Raw genomic sequence first — 11,751 nt, 5'->3', positions numbered from 1 at the left:
ACCCTCCATCCAGTCCACTGTGTGAGACTAGCCCAGCCTGGGTCACCTCCTGTTCATGCCTCTTCGTGAAAGCTCCCGAGATTGATAGGAGACATCGTCTCATCGACCCGCCACCACCCAAGAGAATTCCAACACTATCTGTTTTCTTCAAATCAGACACTTACTGGAAATCAATCCTTTAGTCCCAAAGCTTTGTCTTCCTGAGGGCTCATCAGATTCTCTATTTTATGTCCTCCAATTCTATCTTATTTTATTTCCCTTTATTTGGTTTTAAAGACAAGTTGCTAATGTATTTAAATTGTTTAGCCTGGTGGTTACAGGCTCAAGTTAAAGTTATATATTGATTTGAGAGTGGGTGGTGGTGGTAAAAGTTACCCAAAATAACAAGTTGTGAGATACCTGAGCTTTAAAGAGATACTGCACCCCTAAAAATACCGATGTTTATCTTATAGGAATCAATCAAATTTAAATACATGTTTTATATTATATGTTTCAGGGTACCTAGTTTCTTCCTTGTAATAGTTTTTGAGAACTACCCCCATAACAGGGTTTATTTCCCAGATGGACTTAGGGAACCCCCAGACATCAAGCACTACACATATCCAACCCCTCAGTCACTCATGCTCATTCTTATGTGGTTTATGGGCTCTCTGTCGCTTCATCTGATTGCCACACTCTCCACTCTTCAGAACACTGTCATTTTGATAACTGATGCCCAGACTACGGGGTCTTTCAACCTTCAGCATTCCTCCTGCCCCAACGCTCCCTCCCCACCCCTATCACACACACTTCATTACAAACTGGTACGTGTGGGACACGTGAAACATCTGACTGTGGCTCAGGTCATGATGTCGCGGTTCCTGGAATTGAGCCCCGCGTCGGGCTCTGTGCTGACAGTGCATAGCCTGGAGCCTGTTAGGAGTTCTGTGTCTCCTTCTCTCTCTCCCCCTCTGCTGCTCATGCTCTGTCTCTCAAAAATAAATAAACATTAAAAATTTATTGAAAAAAACCGAAACACAAGAACAAATTGGTACGTGCATCGAGCAACCTTAAGGAATTTAAAATCTGCTGTTCTAATATCAGGTAGCTCTTGAAAAACCTTAGTAAGCATAAAGCTACACAGAATTTATTATTTAAGGCAGATTTTTGTGCCTACTCTCAGAGCTTTTGTTTTCTTTATTTTTAAGATTTTATTCTCTTAAGTAATCTCTACACCCAATGTGGGGCTCGAACTCACAACCCCGAGATCAAGCGTCGCACGCTCCACTGACGGAGCCAGCCAGGTGCCCCAGAGCTTTTAATTTCAGTGAGGAGGAATCAGCATTTTTATCTTTCCTCTTTGAGATTTATTTTACTTTATTATTTATTTTTACCTTCTTTTTTAAATGTGTATTTTATTTTTGAAAGAGAGAAAGAGAGATGATGTGCAAGGAGGAGCAGAGAGAGGGAGACACAGAATCTCAAGCAGGCTCTAGGCTTAGCTGTCAGCACAGAGCCCGACGTGGGGCTCGAACCCACAAACCATGAGATCATGACCTGAGCTGAAGCTGGATGCTTAACCGACTGAGCCACCCAGGGGCCCCTATTTATTTATTTTTGAGAGAGAGAGAGAGAGAGAGAGAGAGAGAGAGAGAGAGAGAATCCGAAGTAGACTCCAGCCTCCAAGCTGTCAGCACAGGGCCCGACGTGGGGCTCAAACTCACGAGCTGTGAGATCATGACCTGAGCTGAAGTCAGACACTTAACCAACTGGGCCACCCTGGTGCCCCTCTTGAGGGCCTTTTAAATGGCAACTTTTCTGCTGTGCCCCAGGGCAGGTCCCTCAGCCCTGTTCCTCCCAGCCGCAGTTCACAGCTTGGGGTGGGATTCCTTCCTTACCTTGTCTCCTGCCCCCTCGGTGGTCTCTCTGTGTTCTGTTAAGGAGAAGGTGTTCAGTCAGCCCTCGGTTCTTCCTCAGGAGGACTTACTCTTTCCTAAGTGTAGATTCGGTGTGTCTGTGGAGGTGAGTTCAGAGCCTTCCTCCCTTGCCGCCATCTTGCCCTGGAACAAAGCCCTCCTCAGTTCTGTGTTAGTTTGAGACTCCCTCACCCCCCCCACCCCAGGCTCCGGCCCCTAACGTGGTAACTGCGCTCACCTTGTCTCTGAGGGTTAAGCACCTGGCCTTTGCCAATGAGACTCCATTATTCCCACTGTAATTAGGAAACCAATTCCAGCATCTACTCTTACCTCCTCCCGTGGCCAGAGCAGAGGACTTCGAGGAGGCTGGCCCTCGCCTCGCTAACTGAAAGCTTAACAAAGTGTAACTCTTTCAGCTCTCACGGAGAGAAAAGTAGGGGAGGGTGAGCAGGTTGCATATAATAGATCCAATTCCAACATACTCCTGGGGCCTTAGGAACTCTTGCCTGATGACCTTCTGCTGGGAAGACCTGGCATTTTGACCTCAGTGATTGCATGCGGGTGGTTCTCAGCCTTCGGTGTCCATCACAATCACCTGAAAGGCTTGTAACACACATTGGTGGGGCCCTGCCCCACAGTTTCAGAGTTGGGAGGTCTGGGTTGGGGTCGGTGATTCTGCATTTCTAACAACTTCTAGAGTGGGGTTGGTATTGCCAGTCCCGGAACCCCCACTTCAAAGCTCTTAAGAGCCACTGCTGGGGGCCACGAAGAAGTCCACGCTTTCATTAGCCAATTTAGCAAATTACAAACGCTACTCAAGTCTGCACCAGTCAAACCATTAGTGGCTGCACCTGTATCAACGAACTCAGCTGGATCAAGTCTTCTGTTCTATCACCTTCAGTGTGACATGCCGAGAATTCACGCCCATGTATACCTCCCAGATTCTTGCTGATACAGATTAGCAAGACCTTGTAACTCGTTGGTGGATAACCTGGCCTTGTACCTCTCTCACTGAGTTGTTTTGGGGTCTGATGGTCAGCATGGGTCTAGAGGCGATGAGAGGTGCAGCCCGAGGAGAGTCATATCAGCTTGTGAGATAATTAGCTATTGCGACATGGCCATTTAAAAGCTTTTATGTTGGGGCGCCTGGGGGGCTCAGTCGGTTAAGCATCCGACTGCAGCTCAGATCATGATCTCATGGTTCGTGGGTTTAAGCCTCACCTTGGGCTCTGTGCTGACAGCCAGCTCAGAGCCTGGAGCCTGTTTCAGATTCTGTGTCTCCCTTTCTCTCTGACTCTCCACTGCTCACGCTGTCTCTATCTCTGTCAAAAATAAATAAAACATTTTAAAAAATAAAATAAAAGCTTTTATGTAGGGAAAAGTTTACTCCTTGGCAGGCAGGATAAAGGAAGGTTGGGAAAGTGGGGGAGGGGGGTTGCACTTTGGGGAATTTGGAAGGTCAAGAACTTGTTTATTAACTAAGACTGAGAGATTTCATTGGCCTTACAACATTAGAATCTGAAAGTGTCCTCACTCCTACCTAATTCCAAGAGAGAAGCATTTGTGAGGCTTTTCAATTTAAAAAAAACCACTTAATTTTATAATCATTTTAGACTTACAGAGAAGTTACAAAGAGACTTTCCATAGACTTTATGCCCAGCTTCCCCGTTACTAACATTTTACATTCATACGGCATATTTGTTGCAATTGATAGACCAATATTGATACATTATTAGTAACTGAGGTCCATACTTTACTCAGATTTCCTCAGTTTTTCACTTATACCTCTATTTTTCCAATATGCCATCCAGGATACCACATGTATTTAGGTTACACTTGGCTGCAATAATTTCTCAGACTTTCCTTGTTTTTTTTTTAATTTAATGTAATTTATTTTTTATTTTTTTAAATGTTCATTTATTTTTGACAGAGAGAGAGAGAGAGAGAGCATGAGCAGGAGAGGGGCGGAGAGAGAAGGAGACACAGAATTGGAAGCAGGCTCCAGGCTCTGAGCCAGCTGTCTGCACACAGCCCAACGCGGGGCTCGAACTCACAAACTGCCAGATCATGACCTGAGCTGAAGGTGGACGTTCAACTGATTGAGCCATCCAGGTGTCCCTAATTTAATGTAATTTATTTACTTTTAATTTTTTTAAAGTCTACTTACTTTTGAGGGGGTGGGGAGAGAGAGAGAGAGAGAGAGAGAGAGAGAGAGAGAGAGAGAGAATGAGAGAGAGAGAGCGGGTGAGAGGCAGAGAGAGAGGGCTGACACAGAATCCAAAGCAGGCTCCAGGCTCTGAGCTGTCATCACAGAGCTTGATGTGGGCTTGAACTCATGAACCACAAGATCATGACCTGAGCCGAAGTTGAATGCTTAACCAACTGAACCACTCAGGCATCCCTGTAATTTTTTTTTTTTTAAAGGAAACTCTACACCCAACTCATAGGCCTGAGATCAAGAGTAGCACACGCTACTACATATGACTCCTTCAAAGCTTCCCTAGGATCTTCTGGATCTCCCCGGTTGCTCCGTGATCTGTTAGACGGCTTTACTGAGGTGTAACGACTTACAAAAAACCATACATATTGAGAGTGTGGCATTTAATGCTTTAATGTATGTCTAATACACCTGTAAACTATCCTCACGATCAAGGTAATAGAACATATCTCTGACTCCCTGGAATTTTCTCTTGTACCTTTTGGGTCCCTCCCACACCTCTCCCAACAGGCAACCATGGATTTTCTTCTGGTCACTGTAAGTTCACATTTTCCAGAATTTTAATTTTTATGTGGATCACGTGTATATATTTTTTGTCCAACTTCTTTCACTAAGCACAGTTATTTTGAGACTCGTTCACCTTGTTTTTTGTATTAATGGTTCGTTCTTTATTGCTGAGTGGTATTCCGTTGTGTGGCTATACCACGCACAATATGTTTATTTGCCTGTTGATGGATATTTGGGCTGTTTCTACTTTTTGGCTATTACAAATAAAGCGGCCGTGAAGATTCATGTACAAGACTGTATATGGCCATATGCTTTTGCTTTTCTTGGATAAATATGTAAGAGTGGAGTGGCTGGATCATATGGTAGGTATATGTTTAACTTTTTAATGGAATTGCCAGCTTGCTTGACAAAGTGGTTGTAGAACTTTATACTCCCACAAACAGCATAGTAGAGTTCCAGTTCCTCTACATCCTTGCTAACATTGTCTTTTTTCTTTTAATTTGAGAGAGAGAGACCGAGAACAGGGGAGGGGAGGGGGGAAGGGAGAGAGAGAGAATATCAAGTAGGCTCAATGCTCAGCATGGAACTCGACTCAGAGCTCAATCCAACACCCCTGGGATCATGATCTGAGCCGAAATCAAGAGTTCGATGCTCAACTGACCGAATCACCCAGGCGCTCTGCTAACACTGTCTTTTTAGTGTTAGTCATTCTAATGGATTTGTAGTGGTATCACATTTAATGTGATTAATGATAAGATTAGGTTTATAGCTATCATCTTGCTATGCATTTTCCATTGTCCCATCAGTTCTTTCTACTCTTTTTTCTTTTTCTTTTTTAAATGTTTATTTACTTATCTTGAGAGAGAGAGAGAGAGAGAGCAAGAGTGGGGTAGGGGCAAAGACAGAGAGAGAGGGAGAATCCCAAGCAGGCTCTGAGCTGCTAGTACAGAGCCCAATTCAGAGTTAGACTCCACTAACTGTGAGATCATGACCTGAGCCAAAGTGAAGAGTCAGATAGTTGACTGAGCCACCCAGGCACCCCTCAACCCCTTTTTCTTATTTTTACAATTCTTTTGGAAGAACTGAGTCTTTTTTATGATTCTATTTTATTTCCTTTTCTGGCTTATTAGCTATAACTGTTTTGTTAGGCTAGTGGTTGCTTTAGTGTTTACAGCATGCATCATAACTTATCATAGTCTGGGACACTATGTGGCTCAGTCAGTTGAGCATCCAACTTCAGCTCAGGTCACGATCTCACAGTTCATGAGTTCGAGTCCCGCATTGGGCTCACTGCTGTCAAGCACAGAGCCCTGTCTTCAGATACTCTGTTCCCCTCTCTCTCTGCCTCTCCCCAGCTCATGCACTCTTTCTCTCTCTCTCCCTCTCAATGAAAATAAAACATTAAAAGATAACTCATCAGTCTACTTTCAAATGATATTATCCCATTGTAGGTACAGAATAAGAACCTTACAATAGAACATTTCCAATTCTTCCCTCCTGATTTTCTGCATCATTGGCATATATTTTCCCTTTATATATATTTTATTAAGATTTTATTTTTAAGTAATCTCCACACCCAGTGTGGGGCTTGAACTCACAACCCTGAGATCAAGAGTTGCATGCTCTACCACTTGAACCATCCAAGTGCTGGTCTACATACATTTTAAGTCCCACACTACATTTTTATTATTTTTTTAAACAATCATATTTTATTTATTTTTTATTTTTAAAAGTGTTTATTTGTTTTGAGAGAGGGGCAGGGGGGAGAGAGCATGCGAGCAGGGGAGAGGAGCAGAAGGAGAGATAGAATCCCAAGTAGGCCCCACACCCAGCATGGCCAGATGCAGGGCTTGCTTGATACCATGATTCAGGGATCATGACACAAGCTGAAATCAAAAGTCAGACACTCAGGGAGCCTGGGTGGCTCAGCTGGTTAAGTGTCTGGCTCTTGGTTTCGGCACAGGTCATGATCTCATGCTTTGTGAGTTCCACCCCTGCATCGGGCTCTGTGCTGACAATGCAGAGCCTGCTTGGAATTCTCTCTCTCCCTTGCTCTCTGCCCTTCCCCCGCCTGTACTCACTTGCTCTCTTTCTCTCAAAATAAATAATTTAAAAAATAAAATAAGAGTCAGATGCTCAACTGACTGAGCCACTCAGGTGTCCAGATTATCTTTCAAAGGTAATAAATAATAAGTAAAATAATAAAAACATCATGTTTGCCCATGTAAATAAGAGGTAAAATAATAAAAACATCATACGTTTGCCCATGTAGATTATCCTTTTTAGGGATTTTTATTTCCTTTCTGTAGATCCATATTTCCACATGGTTTTATTTCATTTTGGCTTTTTCTTTAACATTTCTTATGTTGTGGGTCTGATGATAATGAATTCTTTTAGCTTCTTTATGTCTGAAAATATTTTATTTAGCCTTCATTTTTGAAATGTATTTTAATGGGTATAGAATTCAAAGTCAATGGTTTTTTTTCTCTCAGTACTTTAAATGTTGCTCTACTGAATTCTCATTTGAATTCTTTCTGATAAGAACTCTACACTCATTTTTATCTTTGCTCCTCTGCACATCGTGTGTGTGTGTGTGTGTGTGTGTGTGTGTGTGTGTGACCTCGTGTGTGCACGCATATGTATGTGTTTCAGGCTGCTTGTTAGATTTTCCTTTATCGTTAGTTTTGAGCAATTTGATTATAATATACCTTAGAGTTTTCTTCTTGTGTTTGGGGTTTATTGAGATTCTTGAATATGTGGGTTTATAATGTTAATCAAATTTTTAAAATTTGGGCCATTATTTCTTCAACAATTCTTCTATCCCTTCCATCTCCCCTCCTTTGAGAACATATATTACACAGATATTAGGCCACTTGAAATTGTTCTACACCTCACTGGTATTCTGTTCATGAAATAATTTTTGTTTTCATTTTGAATAGCTTCTATTGCTGTGTCTTCAAGTTTACTCATCTTTTTTCTTCGGCAGTGTCTAATCTGCTGTCAATCAGTTCCAGTATATTTTTCATCTCAGACATTGTAGTTTTCACCTCTAGAAGTTTGAGTGGTTTTTGTTTTTGTTCTTAACGTCTTTCATCTTTTAATTTTGGGCTATGTGGAACAGACTTCTAATTGTTTTAATCTCCTTGTCTGGTAATTCTAATTTCTGGGTCAATTTTCCTTATTTTGGGTTGTACTTGTCTGCTTTTTTTTTTTTTATCAGCTTCCAGATATTATGAATTTCACTTTGTTGGGTGCTGCAGTTTTTATATTCCTATATTCTTAACTTTGTTCTGGGGTGAGTTATTTGGAAAGTGTTCAATTCTTTCAGGTCTTGCTTTTTAAGATTTGTGAAATGGAACCATATCCATGCTCATTCTAAGTCTAATTATTTCCCACTACTTTCTGAGTACTCTATCCCATGCCCCTTGAATCATGAGGTTTTCCAGTCTGCCTGGTGGGAAGAGGCACTATTCCCAACCCCATGTGCATGCTGGGCACTGTCCCCTCTAATTCTTTTGAGTGGTTCTTTCTTCTGCCTCAGGTAGCTTCTGCACATTCTTGGGCTGATTAATACCCAGCCAAATACTCAAGGGGACCCTCTGTGCATCTCTGGAGTTCTTTTTCTGTGCAGCTCCCTCCTTTTTGGTACTCTATCCTGCAAACTCCATCTGCTTCATCTTCTCAGAATCAGCTTTGTTTCCTCAATTTCTTGGGCTCCACTTACTTGGCTTCCCTTTCCCACATCATGGCTGGGAAACTCTTTAGGGCAGTGGGCTGGGTGATCGTAACCATAGGGCTCATCTCATTTTTCTCATCTTCAAGTTTCACTGCCTTTCACTGGCTGGTGTCCAGTGTCTTGAAAACTGTCACTTCACATATTGTCTGTCATTGGTTGTTGGTCGTTGGCAGGAGGTGGAAGACAGTAGTCTTCCTCTCCCACGTTCACGGGCCTGTTCCTAATCGCACGTTTATAGTTTTTAATTTCTTTTCTTCCCCTATGTGCTCTGGGGCTCTATGTTGGCCAGAATTAAATCAAGGAATGCAGAACTGCAATGGATATTATAAGGAATTTATTATAGGAATTAGATTTTACTCCAGTGGTTCTCAAAGTGTGGTCACTATACCAACAGCATCAAGTAGCAGCATTACTGGAGAGTTTGTTAAAATGTAAATACCTAGGGGCGCCTGGGGGGCTCAGTCAGTTAAGTGTCCAACTTGAGCTTAGGTCATGATCTCACAGTTTGTGAGTTCGAGCCCTGTGTTGGGTTCTGTGCTGACAGCTCAGAGCCTGGAGCCTGCTTCAGATTCTGTGACTCCCTCTCTCTCTGCCCCTCCTCCACTCGCGCTCTGTCCCTCCCTCAAAAATAAATAAAAACATTAAAAAAAAAAGAAATGTAAATATGTAGGCCCTACCACAGACCTGCTGAACCAGAAGCTCTGAAGGTGAGACTCCACAAACTGGTGTTAATAAGCCCTCTAGGTGATATCGACGCAGGTTGAAGTCTGAGAGTCACCACTTACATAATTGGAGGAGAGACTGGAGAAGTAATGGTTCAAATTACAGTGTTGGAAAACCAGGGGGGAAATCACTAATAGGCCCTCTTAAACACTAGCGTTGGTGAACAAGTCAGTGCTTTCAGGGAAATGTGGAAGTAAGGCATATCGGGCTGCTGGAATGGGATCACAGAGGGGACTTGTCTCTTCATAGCTACCCTCTGTGAATTCACAGCCAAGTGGTCTGGTAAGGGGTCTGGGATTGCTTTTCAGCAGAACTAGCAATAAGGAAGGAGAGCTGGACAAGGGAGAAGCAAGAACGAGGATGCACAAGGAAAAAGAGCAAGAGGAAACTAGAACTTTCTGGAACCTCTCTATCACCTCTGACCACGATGACCCTCCTATTGTTAATGCAAGCTACTTCAGTCCCACCTCCCAAATCTTGTGCAAATTTTCTTTGGGCCAACTCTGATCCCTAGCCAAACAGGGAAGGGGATTCTGGGAAAGGTAGGTCCAGATTAGCCTAGCAGACAAATTACAAAACCACAATGCTCCATCCTATGTTAATCTGACATTCAGTCACACCTCTTTTAACCATATTTAACTTCCAAATAAACAGCAAAATCATGTTTCTGATTAACATACTCCGTTGTTCATCAAAAAATCAAAAACATGCCCTTTCCCCAAAAGATGATACAAATTTTTTTTTTTTTTATTTTGAGAGAGAGAGAGCAAGCGAGTGTGGAGTGCCAGAGACAGAGAGAAAGAGAGAATCCCAACAGACTCTGCACCATCAGCACAGAGCCCTATGCTGGGCTAAAACCCACAAACCATGAGATATTGACCTGAGCCAAACCAAGAGTCATACTTAGCTGACTGAACTACCCAGGTGCCCCAACGATACAAATTCTTATGTCACATTATCTTCAAGTGATGTTCAAGCTTTTTCTAAAGTATGTCAAAATCCCCCCTGATCTCTACTGATACATCTTAGATGGTGGAATGAGAGGAGAGAAAAAGAGAATTAGTTAATACATACCTAGTAAGTTTATAAGAAATACCGTAACTATTATACTCATTTCTACAAGTGGTCATGTGGTTATAAATGGTATCTATAATTAATTCCTTCTTCTACCATCCATCCCATATTTTCTGTGTCCTGTGCAAGTACCTTGGACAGTCCTGATCCCTTGCCTGGAGCAATGACCCAACCTTCATTCCTGAAAGGTCTGGGGCTATTCCTAGTCCAGCCTGTGCTAAGTTGCTTTAGTTTTCTACTAACTTTTTATCACATTATATGGTAAAATTAAGAGTAATTTAATTACCCAGAAGATCTGCTGCATTCCAGTCATTCTTCCTCACCTTTTTTGTGTGATCACAACCCGATTTCCCCCTTTCAAATCTGGATCAACCTGCACAAAGCAGCCTGTTGGTTTATCAGCATGAGAAGCCCAAAGTAGGCAGAAGCCCAGGTGGCAATCTCAATTTCCAGTTTAATGGAACTTCTGCTGAGTTCTCTGGAGGGGTAGTCTTGGGAACTAAGACTGTTGGACCAGCAGAACCCAAAGGTGTCTAATAGCTTGAGTCACGCAACATCCAATTCATGATGGGCAATTCAGGCAATTTGGTAATGCTTGGTGGTCAAGCATTCAGTCCTTCCTAAGGCCCAATAGCAAGCTAGAAACTGTTTCTCAAAAGGGGAAATGGTTTTTCTTCAGAGGTTGGCATAGCTTTTCTTCGAAATCCTAAAGGCCTGTGCTGTCATTCACCTAGAGGAGCCTGTCAGAGGCTCTATACAAGCATCCTACCTGCCATGGGTACTTGGTCATTGGATCTGCTGGATCATACGGCCTAAGTGGCAGAGCCACCTGTACTGCAGCTTGCACCTGGTGCAGGGCCTGCCTTCTCCTGTTCTGGGTCACACTTAAAAATGGCAACAATTCCAATTTCTCAGCAAATGAGTTAAAGTGACACACCCAAAGTATATATAATCTTCAAAATCCAAAGAGGCCCACTGGGCATTATGTCTCTTTCTTAGTGGTAGAAGAGGCCAGATGTAGCAATTTGTCCTTCACCTAAAAAGGGATATTGCAACATGCCCTGGTCCTATGGATCCCTAGAATTTCATTGAGGCAAGTCCGTGATGCTTTGTTAAATCTATTTCCTATCTTCTAGCATGCTTGAGTTTTACTAAAGTATCCAGGTAGATCTTATATCTCCTGCTCATCATATCCATAATATAGTGGGCCAGCATGACACCCTGTAGAATTCAGAGGTGATCAAAGTCTCTGTAGACCAGAGGGGTAATAGAGCCCTGACACAGGACAATGAAGTTGTGCTGGTGCTGCCAGCTGATAGCAATCTGTCTTTGCTATGAGGTCAGGGGGGCGGGGAGAAGCGTTCAACACATCAATAGCTACATACCAGGTGTAGGAGGATACGATTTTCTCCATGAAGAAAAACCAAAAACAAAAACAAAACCACACATCCAGAACTGCAGTTGCAACTTAAGTCATCATAATCCACTACCAATCTTTATAATCCATTTGTCTTCTGCATAAACCAAATACACGTGTCGAAAGAAGAAATGGTAGGAACCACCAGTGTGTTCATCTTTGAAGTCTCTGTTGTGGCACT

Source organism: Hyaena hyaena, unplaced genomic scaffold, assembly GCF_003009895.1.
Source record: "Hyaena hyaena isolate Hyena2069 unplaced genomic scaffold, ASM300989v1 scaffold_37, whole genome shotgun sequence".
In the NCBI taxonomy this organism is placed as follows: domain Eukaryota; kingdom Metazoa; phylum Chordata; class Mammalia; order Carnivora; family Hyaenidae; genus Hyaena; species Hyaena hyaena.
The sequence above is the reverse complement of the archived record's forward strand: the minus strand, read 5'-3'. Positions refer to the sequence as shown.